At 39.8% G+C, this 13,019-nt stretch overlaps 1 long non-coding RNA gene across 1 annotated transcript in view; it reads right to left on the reverse strand.

Annotated features, from left to right (window-relative positions):
* Positions 1-156, reverse strand: part of LOC119469346 — a 15,787-nt gene extending 15,631 nt beyond the window's left edge. The window contains exon 1 of the long non-coding RNA XR_005198136.1: positions 73-156. This is a non-coding gene — a long non-coding RNA (uncharacterized LOC119469346). The remainder of the gene's footprint in view (positions 1-72) is intronic.
* Positions 157-13,019: the final 12,863 nt, after the last annotated feature.

Here is a 13,019-nt window from a genome sequence, read left to right on the forward strand (position 1 = left end):
GGTGTGAGCCACTGTGCCCAGGCAAAACTATTACTTTTTATGACCTTTCCTCAGTAGACACAGAGTGTCTACCATTCATACTCTATCAGTCAAGGCAATCAAAAATGTCTTCCCAGGGGAGGAAATACACCCCTTACTGGGGGAGTGGCAAACTTCCAAAATGGATATCTGGAAATGTTTTGTAGTCATATTGGAAAAATGAGGTCTGCTTCACTGGCCATTTGATGAACGTCTACCCCCCCCCCCAACCTTTCTAGTGTATTACATTATAGTAAATGCCCTGTTATTTGAGCTTACCTGAGTAAATCTTTATTCTTTGCAAACAGAACACACTGGATCAGCAGAAAAAGTGCTTTACCAGCAGCTGGGCCATAGTACATAGGATCACTGAGCAAGTCAGACCAGGAGAAATGTTATGCATGCTCTCCAAGGAACCTGAAGTGACAGTAAATGAGAACAATCGTTGCTCCCAAGTATTTCTTCTCTCTGTCTTCCACAGTAACAGAACTTGTTAGTTGAACATAGGGCTTTCCATAATAAAGATTATTTTACTCATTCTTCTTTAGTGGTGTAGATGCAAATGATAGCTTCTAGGGAATCTTCCTTTGAAGTCAATGGACTGGTAAATTTGCCTCCTCCCGCCTTCTGTCCTTTTGTTCTACCACCCGGAATGCAAATGTAAAAGCTAAGGCTTTAGCAAGCCATCTTAGGTCCTGAAGACAAAAGCCACACTCTATGATCTGGGAACAATGAATGGTAAGCTAGAAGAAGCCAAGATTACTGAGGATTTTGTAGGGCATATCCACCATTTCATGCATGGACTTTTCCAAAAGTTCTATGTGATAGAAAAATTAAATCCTATCTTGTTTAAGCCCCTGTTTTCTCAGGTCTCTGTTACTTACTGTCCCATCTATGTCCTAACTCAAACAAAGACAAATATGGTGGCCTTTGGCTATTGTCATTGTGGGTTATCTTGCCTTATTTTGAGACCATTGCAGATCATTTCTCCATATTGTTAAACAAATTCTTTATACTGCATTGCATACAGAGTGCTTGCAACTTGACTCTCCTGGAATAGAATGCTCAATACTGTAAGGTTCTCAGCTTTCTGGATGTGGACATGAGTCAAGAGAAGTGAGACAAACTCCCTTAGAAGGCAACTGGGACCCTATGTTCTGTAAGTACTACTGGCACAAGAGTTATAAACTGTTTTCAGCATCTCTGGGTTCACATGATCACCCTTTTCGAAAAGTTTATGAAGAAGCAGTTGCCAGGAGCAAACCAGAATCAGGCACAGGGGAAAATGAAAAAGTGCAAGTGAGAGTCTGTGCCCAGCACTAAGTGTGGGTCTGCATTACCCAAATTTTACCAAAATGTGGAGATGACAACTCCATGCTCTCTGACAGTGCCAAAACAAATAGACTAACAAATTATATTGTGTTAGGGCAAGTTGTGAGAAATTCCTGCCTTGGGGTTATAAGCTGTTTTCATGAAGTTTTAAAAATTAAAATTGAGTCATTATCCTTCTTTAGTACACATGGTTTTTGTCTTGAGCAGCTGTGGTTTGATTTGTCCCCACCAAAACTCATGTTGAAATTTTATACCCAATGTGGCAGTGTTACATTTTTGAAACGTCTTTTTAATAAAATCTGAAATAAATTAGCATTGTCTTTTCTCTTGGATTAGTAAGAAATAATGTACTCAATCATACTTCAAAAAGTTCATCTGATGAGCAGGACAGGAAACGGTCAATAAAATGGATTGAATTTTTTAATTTTTTTGGAAAAATTATTGAACTAAACTAAGAGGAAAGACATTTTAGTTAGAAGTGGAACAACTCTAAATGATGGAACAGGTTAACTGCCAACAGCTTATTTTTCAACTACACAAAAACTCTGAAAACAATTACTTGATTCACATCTTTTCCTCCATTTGGATCCATAATTTAGACTTGTAGATCTGTCACAGTCTTTCAGTTCTTCTGGAGAGCTCAAGCAGTATCAGAAACCATGTTGGAGCCAGGCACATGGCTCATGCCTGTAATCCCAGCACTTTGGGAGGCTGAGATGGGCAGATGACCTGAGGTCAGGAGTTCCAGACCAGCATAGCCAACATAGTGAAGCCCCATCTCTACTAAAAATACAAAGATTAGCAGGGCGTGGCAGTGGGCACCTCTGATCCCAGCTACTCTGGAGGCTAAGGCAGGAGACTCACTTGATCCTGGGTGATGGAGGTTGCCGTGAGCCGAGATTGTGCCACTGAACTCCAGCCTGGGCAACAGAGTGAGACTCCATCTCAAAGAGAGAAAAACCAAATCACATGAGAATTGTGTTTCTTCAGATTTCTTTGGACTCAAGTGACCCTCCACTTCCCTATCCATATTCTTAGGAATGTTGCACATAGCAGAAACCAAACTAGCTTAAGCAAAATTTTAAAAGACATGAGCATGGATATTTATTAGAAGGATCCTGTGATGTCTTATAGCACAGACTGCAAAGGCAAGAAAGCAATCAGTGCTCAGGAAGAGACCAGAAGCAGAAACTAGCATGTCCTCAGAAACATTCCTCCCCTCATCTCTGTTTCCTGTATTCATATTCATATTTGCTAATATTGCTGCCAACACGTCTCTCTCCTTAGCCCATTGGGCAAGTGGAATAAGATAACCACATCAGAATTTCATGTTTTAAGTTACAGGTCCATTTTCTATGTTATTAAAGAAATAGCTGGATGTGGTGGCTCTTGGTTGTATTCCAGCACTTTGGGAGGCTGAGGCAAGAGGATTGCTTGAACCTAAGAGATGAGACCAGCCTGGGCAACATGGCAAGACCCCATTGCTACAAAATTAAAAGTTAGCTGGGCATGGTGGTGCACACCTGTGGTCCCAGCTACTTGAGAGGGTGAGGTGGGAGAATCACTTGAACCCAGGAGGTCAAGGCTGCAGTGAGCCGTGATCGCACCACTGCACTCCAGCCCAGGTGACAGCAACACCCTGTCTCAAAAATAAATAAATATATAAAGAGTTTGTGCCTTATAGTTAAGATTCAATAATTAAGTTTTAATTTTTTGCCTTGATGTCATTAAGATAAAATATTATATAAATAAACTTACACTACTGTATATAATGCAACATTAAGAACTGCTTAGTAAGTTTACTTGTGAATATTATATGTCAACTAACACAATTTTAAAGACAATGTTTACACTATTATTTTATAACTTAGGTAATAATCTGGAAGATGTTCCAAGCGTTTGAAACAACTAAATGACAAAGAATCCTTGATGTCTACAAAGAGAGAATTAAAATGTCAAATGTATGACAATGAAAGGATTCTTATCTTCTCCAAGTGAATAGTGACTTTTGTGTTATAAATGTGGGTAGATATATTCACTTGGAAACTCTTTTTAACCTCTGTCTTAATGACGAACAATAAAGTTCTTAATAAATATTCAACATTCTTTTTTTTTTTTTTTTAAAGATGGGGTTTCACCATGATGGCCAGGCTGGTCTTGAACTTCTAACCTCAGTTGATCCACCCACCTCGGCCTCCCAAAGTGCTAGGATTACAGGTGTGAGTCACTGCGCCCGGCCTATATTCAACATTCTTACAGGAAGAACTAACTCCTAAATCTGATCTTATTTTTCCCTGAACTAAGAAAGGCTTGGACATCCCTCTTCAACAATGTATACAACTAAATTAGCTGGGCATTATGGCCCATGCCTGTAATCCCAGCTACTTGACAGGCTGAGGCGGGAGAATCACTTGAACCAGGGAGGCGAAGGTTGTGGCGAGCTGAGATGGCGCCATTGTACTCCAGCCTGGGCAACAAAAGCTCAAAACTCAGTCTCAAACAAACAAAAACAATGGATCAGGCCTGTAATCCCAGCACTTTGGGAGGCCAAGGCAGGATGATCACTTGAGGTTAGAAGTTCTAGACAAACAAAAAACAATGTACACAACTGTGTTTGTGTATGGTAGATGGTCTAGAAGTATGCATGAGACACTGGTAAGAGGGATTGTCTCTGGACATCACACAAGAGGGAAGACTTACTTTTCCCTGAATATCTGTTTATATGACTTTGTTTTACTGTGTATCATTTACTTTCAAAATTCTTTGAGTTGTCTAATCCCTAATGAAGAGACATATAATTAATGATTGTGAACTGGACCCTTATGCTATAAAGGACATTATTGGGACAGTGGTAGAACTTAAATGAGGCCTGAGGATTAACTGGTAGTGATGTATTCGTGTTAATTTCCTGAGTTTGCTGACTGCATTTTGATTGCATAGGAGAATGTCTTTTTCTGAAGGAAACAAACACTAACCTGCCCAAGAGTGTTGGGTCATCATGTTGGTAGCTTACTCTCATATGGTTTAGAAATAATAAATGCATTTGGCTGGGTGCATTTTGGGAGCCCAAGGGAGGAGGATCACTTGAGCCCAGGAGTTTGAGACCAGCCTGGGCAACGTAGTGAGACCCTGTTTCTATAAAAAAAAATTTTTTTAATTAGCTGGGCTTGGTGGTTTGCACCTGTAGTTCCAACTACTAAGAAGGCTGAGATAGGAAGATGGCTTGAGCCCAGGAGGTGGACGCTGCAGTGCCATGATCACACCACTGTACTCCTGAGCTGCAGCCTGGAGTACAGAGCAAGACCTTGTCTCAAAAAAAAAAAAAAAAAAAAAAAAACGTATAAAAAAAAAAAAAGGAAAAAAAAAAAAAAAAAAAAAAAAAAAAAAAAAAAGGAAAGAAAGAAAAGAAAAGAAAAAGAAAAAAAGCTTTTCTGGAAATTTAAGATTTTTTTCAAATTTTTAAAACATTAAAATTATTTTTAAAATATTCTGAGCCCTAAATTTGCAGAGAGACAATGTGATTGGGCAAAGGTAAGGCTCAGCTTACATCTGCTACTCGCCCCATTAGCTGTGATCAGTGGGAGCCAGGAGGCAGTTCTCTGAATAGTTTCTACAACAGAGAGACTGGGGAAAATGCTCCAACAGATGACTGCTGCACTTAAAAGAAGTTATATTATGGTTCACTGGTTTTATACTACTGGACTTTTTCTTTTTTTTTTGGTAACTGATCAGTATTTATTAACTTTGTTAATTATCTCTTTTCTTCTTTGGGGACGTGTGGGAGAGTGAGGGATTAGATACATGAAATGCAGTGAGAATCCAAGACCAGATAAAAAAGTGTCCAATATGGAAATTTAGGCTGTGGTCACACTGATTGCCTTTGCTCACCTGCTGAAAATCCCATTCCAATTATTGCAGATGACATTTTCTCATATTCTCTGCCCTGGACAAGAACTAACCTTGACTGTTAACATTGACAATGGAACATTCTGGAACATTACAAAAATGAGAAAGCCATAAAGATTTCTTCCTTAATTCGTAGCACTTGGGCATCCATAGGTTATGCTTTCCTCTGTCACCCCATCCGCTTACATTTTCTCTGAGGGTTCCCTTCTCATTTCCCTGGGAACATAACGGGGACTTCCTCCTCTCGGCTTTTAAGGAGAAACTTCAAGAAATCGTAGTCTGGCTGGGCGCGGTGGCTCAAGCCTGTAATCCCAGCACTTTGGGAGGCCGAGGCGGGTGGATCACGAGGTCAAGAGATCGAGACCATCCTGGTCAACATGGTGAAACCCCGTCTCTACTAAAAAACTACAAAAAATTAGCTGGGCATGGTGGTGCGTGCCTGTAATCCCAGCTACTCAGGAGGCTGAGGCAGGAGAATTGCCTGAACCCAGGAGGCGGAGGTTGCGGTGAGCCGAGATCGCGCCATTGCACTCCAGCCTGGGTGACAGACCAAGACTCTGTCCTAAAAAAAAAGAAAAGAAATCGTAGTCTTCATTTGCCATGTTTCATTATCAATGAAATACCTTTTTAAATTGTTTGATATAATCAAGTGTGGCCACTTAAAACTACACAAGAAATTTCCTTTTCAAGATAGAAAGATCCAAATATGTTCTGAAGTGTCTTTTTCCCCCAAATTATCATCACTGCAAAAGTTTTTCAGGCAGTCTTTGACATAGCATAGTGGCTAACTGTATAGGATTTGGAGTTTGTCAACCAGATTTTGAATCCCAGTTCTGCCATTTACTAGTAATAAGTGATTTGGACCCAGTGATTTAGCTCTTTTAGACCTGATTTTCCAGCTTTAATATGGTGATACTAACAGTACCTATTTCCTAGAGCAGTTTTAAGGATTGAATGAAATATTTAACTTTATCACTACTATTACACTTCAGAAAATATCCTCAATGCCTTCCCTTTCCCAACAACTCATTTCATTTTGACTTAAGGTTGGCAAGTTTTTTTTCTTTTCTTTCTTTTTTTTTTTTTTTTTTTTTTTTGAGTTACCCTTGACTGGGAGCATGGTCATTCCTTTGAAGATAATTTTATGTAAATTCAAATGTGGAAATGTTGGCTGAACCCATTTAGGGCCCTAATTTAGTATTGTTGAATGGTGCAGAATAAGAAAAAGGGAAACTCTATTTACATTTTAGATCTAGGAGCTAGTAATATAGACTACATAATGGCCAAAGCCTCCACCATATATAAAGATGAGTATTTTGGAAGCATGTCACAGGTAGAGTTCGCTAGCTCCTTGGTGTCCATAATCTGGCTGGTGAGATTTGGTGGCTCAGAAGACAGGTTGTCATGCCTGGAAGGCCTTGCAAAGGCTTGCTGTTATTGGCTGCTCTGAGATCTTCTGTCTTTCCACTTTGACTGCCTTGAGCAAGAGAGACAGGCTCTCCTTGCTTTATCCAATATTCAGATTGTGCTGATTCTCTCCATCTCATCTTTGGGCAAAGCGGGGTCTCATTTCTGGGCCTCATTTCATGGCTTGCAAGTACATAATAGATTTATTGGTGGGATGATACAGAGCTCATGCATTCAAATGAAATGCTAAACAATCTGCCAGATGCTCCGAGGAATCTGTCAGAAGTACGTTGAAAACCTTCTCCCAATTATGCCGTTCCTAAATGTCTCAGAAACAACTGATTTGGCAACTCAAGAGGCATATAGGACAGAAATTGTGATTGGTCTAGATTGTATCAAGTGGTTCCAACCTACCCAACTTCCTTGGTCCCTACTGCTCACTGATTAGATGTGGGAAAGGAAGATTGGGTCTTTTTCAGAAGAAAGAGAAGGCAAGGCAGAGGGATTAAGCAGACCAAGCTGACAGCAACAGCTTTCTTTTCTTTTTTTCTGAGAAGCCAAAAAAGCATTGGTGGTTAGCAAAACCAAATGAAAAAGACAGAGCTGTTCTTTTTTGTTCTTGATTAATCCCACCAAAGCTACGTTGTGTCTACGCCAACTCAGGGAAGCAGTGTGACTAGAGGGACTTGAAAAGGCAACTGGAAAAAGTACCAAACTCCAGAGCTCTTGTGCGGCAAGAAGGCAGGTCAATGGTCCGCATGGTGTGCCAGGGCCTGCAGCAATCCCTGCCCTTGCTCTATGTCCATGCCCATTATTCTGAGTGATTACTGAGTGTGTAAGTCAGACATACAGGGGTATAAGATTGCATGTTTAAACTACAAGAGGCTCAGGTTTGTAAAATAGCTGAAAGAGATAAGATAAGCAGAGACTGACAGCCCCATGTGATTGCTGTAACTCTTGATTTCTCAAATTAAATGTATTGTTTCCAGTTAATTGTGACAGTTGACTTTTCTTTCTTTTATATATTTGTGTATAATCGAAAGTTAACAAAATATTAAAGACAACTGAATTTATTATAACATATAATTGATCTTCTGTTATGGAAGGCAGTGTTTGCATTAGTAATAAAAACATAGTAAATTTCTAAATTATTATATATTCCATAAGATTAATTTTTGCTTTTTTTTTTTCTTGAGACAGAGTCTCACTCTGTTTCCCAGGCTGGAGTTCAGTGGTGCTATCTCAGCTTACTGCAACCTCCGCCTCCTGGGTTCAGGTGACTTTCCTGCCTCAGTCTCCCGAGTAGCTGGGATTATAGGCACCTGCCACCATGCCCGGCTATTTTTTTTTTTTTTTTTGAGACAGAGTTTCACTTTTGTGGCCTAGGCTGGAGTCAAATGGCACAATCTCAGCTCACTGCAACTTCTACCTCCCAGGTTCTAATTATTTTCCTGCCTCAGCCTCACCAGTAGCTGGAATTACGGGTGCATGCCACCATGCCCAGCTAATTCTTTTGTATTTTTAGTAGAGATGGGGTTTGGCCATGTTGGCCAGGCTGATCTTGAACGCCTGACCTCAGGTGATCCACCTACTTCAGCCTCCCGAATTACTGGGATTACAGGCATAAGCCACAGCACCCGGCCTTTTTGTCTTTATTTCTATAAAACTACAATTTTTATATGTAGAATTTAGAAAAGTTATGTTCTGTTGATAGTTAAAGATTGAAGGATTGAAAATGAAATATAATTGTACAAGTACTCAATATTCAATAAATTTTCATAAAACTTGCAAAGACAATGTAAAAAAATTAAAAATTAAAATTATATTTTGCATTGTTTCAAAAGTTCTTTGTTCTAAAATACTCAAAATTTATCAAATTTTTAAAATATACCAATTATTAATTAGTCTGCCCTCAGTACCCATGGGTTCCACTTCCGAGGATTCTGCATCTGTGGATTCAACCAACCACGATGGAAAATATTAGAAGACAAAATTGTTTCTGTGCTGAACATGTACAGACTTTTAAAAAACTTTACATAGTACAATATAAAAACTATTTACATAGCACTTACCTTGTATTAGGTATTATAGGTAGAGACGATTTAAAGTATACAGGAGGTTGTGCTTAGGTTATATGCAAATTCGGCACTGTTTTTTATCAGTGATAAGCATTCACAGATTTTGGTATCCATGAGAGGTACTGGAACCATTCCCTGACAGACCACTGTAATTTCACATTTTAAATCAAAACTATGTAAAGGCCAAATTTTTATTTAATTTCTAAAATTTAATGAATCTTTACATTTTTATAACATAAATCTATTCACCTTTTATTGTTTAATGTTTATCCAGCAGGCAAATGTAAAGGATTGGCACCACGCTTCACTCAAGTGACATCTAGACTGCATATATACAACATGTAATACTCCTCAGCCACCATATGAAACTCCACTAAATAGTGAGTACTCATGGAGCATGAATTAGAACTAAAAGAGAAGCAAGAAAATGGATACCAAGCACTGCTAGAAAACAACACTGCATGGTGCAAAAATACACTGCATTTCTGACATGGGGAAAAATTTAACAAGTTAAAGAATGTGTCTTTTCTCCCATCTAAGAATTCTGCTGTCAAATCTTCTCAAAATTCTATTGTTGTCTACATGGATGATAGTGCTGTCTCTGGAGTGACAGAGGCACCCATGTGTCTTTTAATAAGTTTATTATATTTTTATAATATTTATATTATATTTAATATTTATAATATTTAATATTTAATTTATATATAATATTTATAATATAAATATATATTATATATATTTAATATTTGTATTATATTTATGTTATTTATCTTTTTATATATTTATAAATAAGTTTATTTATTTATTTTTTGAGATGGAGTTTCGCTCTTGTTACCCAGGCTGGAGTGCAATGGCGCGATCTCGGCTCACCGCAACCTCTGCCTCCTGGGCTCAGGCAATTCTCCTGCCTCAGCCTCCTGAGTAGCTAGGATTACAGGCACGTGCCACCATGCCCAGCTAATTTTTTTGTATTTTTAGTAGAGACGGGGTTTCACCATGTTGACCAGGATGGTCTCAATCTCTTGACCTCGTGATCCACCCGCCTCGGCCTCCTAAAGTGCTGGGATTACAGGCTTGAGCCACCGCGCCCGGCCAATAAGTTTATTTTTGTTGGCCAGGCGCAGTGGCTCACGCCTGTAATCCCAGTACTTTGGGAGGCTGAGTAGGGTGGATCACTTGAGGTCAGGAGATCAAGACCAGCCCTGCCAACATGTGAAACGCCCATCTCCTCTAAAAACACAAAAATTAGCTGGGTGTGGCGGCAGATGCATGTAATCCCAGATACTCGGGAGGCTGAGGCATGAGAATCGCTCGAACAGAGAGGGCAGAGGTTGCAGTGACCCAAGGTCATGCCATTGCACTACAGCCTGGGCAATAGAGTGAAACTCCATCTCAAAAATAAATAAATAAATATATGTTTATTTTTTGCATGTGTCTATTATACATGATGCTCTCTAAGTATCAGGCCCATCCAGGCTGGAGCCCCTATTGCCTGGGTCTAGGGGCCACACTACCAGTGGCTCCCATTGGCAAAACCCAACAAGAAGCAGGTTCAGGGAGCTCTGGCAAGCAAGGATTGGCTTCCCAGGCTCACAGCAGGGAAAAGAAGGTGGAAAATGCATGGGGATAGGAAGAGGGGAAGATGCGGCAGTGGTGGATAAACACAGAATAGTTTTATACCAGTGTATCCTGACAGCTAGTCCGTGGGCCTGTACAAATTGTCACACAGGCCATCTCTGGAACTGTGCTGAAGGTCACTGACCTCATCCTATTTCATGCTTCCGTGGTAAGCCTTCTCTCATCACAAGATAGTTCACCATTTAGGTTTTAGATTATGCACCACTTCAATTCACTCTCAAAGACTTAAGACTTTTATTTATAGAGGTTTTAACACAAGGGACAGCCAGAGCTCTCAGCCTGAGGTTGAGGGTTGAATGGTTTTTCTCCTTTTTTTTCCTTACCATATAATAAAATCATAAATTGCCACCATTGGGATATGAAAATGAAAACCTTTTCATAGGCACAGGAGTATGTTGATTTAAGAAATAGTAGTGATCTGGTTCAATCTTAAATAATTCCCAAGTTGATCTGGGAATTTCAAGTCTTTTAGAAGTCTGCCTCACCCAAATGGCAGTATTTTCTTCCAGCTGGAAGGCAGATAAAAGCATTTTGCTTCACTAGCCTACTATCAAACAAAGATTATTTTCTACTCAAGGTGTTCACTCTATAAAGGGCAAAAGAAAATATTTATTAAGTGTTTAGCAAGTGATTCTTGGGAATTTTTACTCTTATTAGGTACTAAGTAAATTAATATTTATTGAGTGTCTACAAAGCATCTCCTGGGAGAAAGCAATAAAGTAATACAGCTAAGCTGGAGGGTCATATAGACAAGGGCCAAAGCCATCATTTGGGGTTGACTGGTGACACGCTGGCTGATAAGCAATTGGAGAGTCAGGCATCAAAGAGAACCAAGGGACAGAATGGCATTCAGAAAGATGCAGAGATGAGCCACCATGCAGCTCCAGAAACACAAGAGAATATGGTTGTCAGGTTGTAATTCCTGTGATTAAGATCTGTGAGATTCTCTGATATCATTACAGAAATCCCTCTTTACTTGAATTAGCTTGGGGACATTTCTGTTCCTTAATATTCAGTGTTTTCTTTTCTTTTCTTTTTTTTCTTTTTTTCTTTTTTGAGACAAAGTCTTGCTCTGTCACCCAGGCTGAGGTGCAGTGGCACGATCTCGGCTCACTGCAACCTCTGTCTCCTGGGTTCAAGCAGTTCTCCTGACCCAGCCTCCCAAGTAGCTGGGATTACAGGTGCCCGCCACCATGCCTGGCTAATTTTTGTATTTTTAATAGAGACTGAGTTTTGCCCTGTTTCATAGTTTGGTCTCAAGCTCCTGGGCTCAAGCAGTCCTCCAACCGTGGCCTCCCAAAGTGCTGGGATTACAGGCATGAGCCACCACACCTGGCCCATATTCAGTGTTTTCTGAGACAGTCAAATGGTATTAGTTCTTAACAACTTTCCTGGTAATTTTGCCTGTGACATGAGATGTGGGTTTACTGAAAACACTACATCTTCTTCATAAGAAAATTGTGTAAGTCATTCTGAGAACAGATAAAAATTTCCATGTAAGTGAATTTTCAGTTAACTTCAGTGGGTTCTGTTCAACGAATCTAATTTCCTATTCAGATGTTAAAATAACAGCATATAAAGCTGAAGAGTTAAATTCGTACCTGTTTCCACAAATTTCATACAGGACTGCTATAAACACTTTTGAAGTGCCTATGGTGGACATAAACAATCATTTCTGATGGGTACATTCTAAGACAGGATTTGCTGGGTCACTAAGTGCACATATACATATATCCATATATCCCTTGGAATGATGGGAAATGAGGAAGGCAATGCCTTTACAGGGCAGAGGAAAGGTTGTTATTAGTAGCTTCCCAAGCCTTATTGGACACTCGAGAGAGGCACACAGCTACCCAAAGGCAGGATTTAGACTTAGGCATATGCAGAAAAGAGATGTCTTTTTTATTTTTAAATCATAAAGCAACATGACCAAAAAGAGAGGTTCTATAATCCTAGAAGTGAGCTTTGCCTGGAACAATATAAACCTCTTTCTGCTTCACTGTACATCACAACATCCAGATTTCCTGGAAGAAGTTCCCACTAAATTTGCTTCCTCTGCTTGGAAAGCTTAGATATGGGTGGCTGGCTCCCAATGTTTCTTTCTTTGTCTGACTTAGCATCAGGCTTTGTTCTGGACAACAGAGACTATTTTTCATAATTTGTTCCTCTCCAGAGCTTTTGGGTCAAAGATCATAAGCTGGGATTTGGCAGCACACAGCATTAGAAATACCATCTTCATGAGGATTGCCATGGGCTGTGGAGAAACTATGCTTCCTGGGGGTTGTATTGTTAGTGCTTGATTCTGTTTTAATAACCAAGGATACATTAGATGGGATAAACTGTTCACTGAATATCTCTGGAGGCACTGACATTGTTTTCCATCTGAATAGTTTTCCTTCTGTATATTATTCATGCGGCCCTAAAAGATATCAAGCAGCTGCCTAAGAGAGTATAGGCCACCAGTTTTTAATAACTCTGGAAAACAAGGAGGGTAAGCATTTTTATTCTATTTTTTTTTTTTTGGGACGGAGTTTCGCTCTTGTTACCCAGGCTGGAGTGCAATGGCGCGATCTCGGCTCACCGCAACCTCCGCCTCCTGGGTTCAGGCAATTCTCCTGCCTCAGCCTCCTGAGTAGCTGG

Source organism: Cebus imitator, unplaced genomic scaffold (assembly GCF_001604975.1).
Source record: "Cebus imitator isolate Cc_AM_T3 unplaced genomic scaffold, Cebus_imitator-1.0 Scaffold632, whole genome shotgun sequence".
Lineage (NCBI taxonomy): Eukaryota > Metazoa > Chordata > Mammalia > Primates > Cebidae > Cebus > Cebus imitator.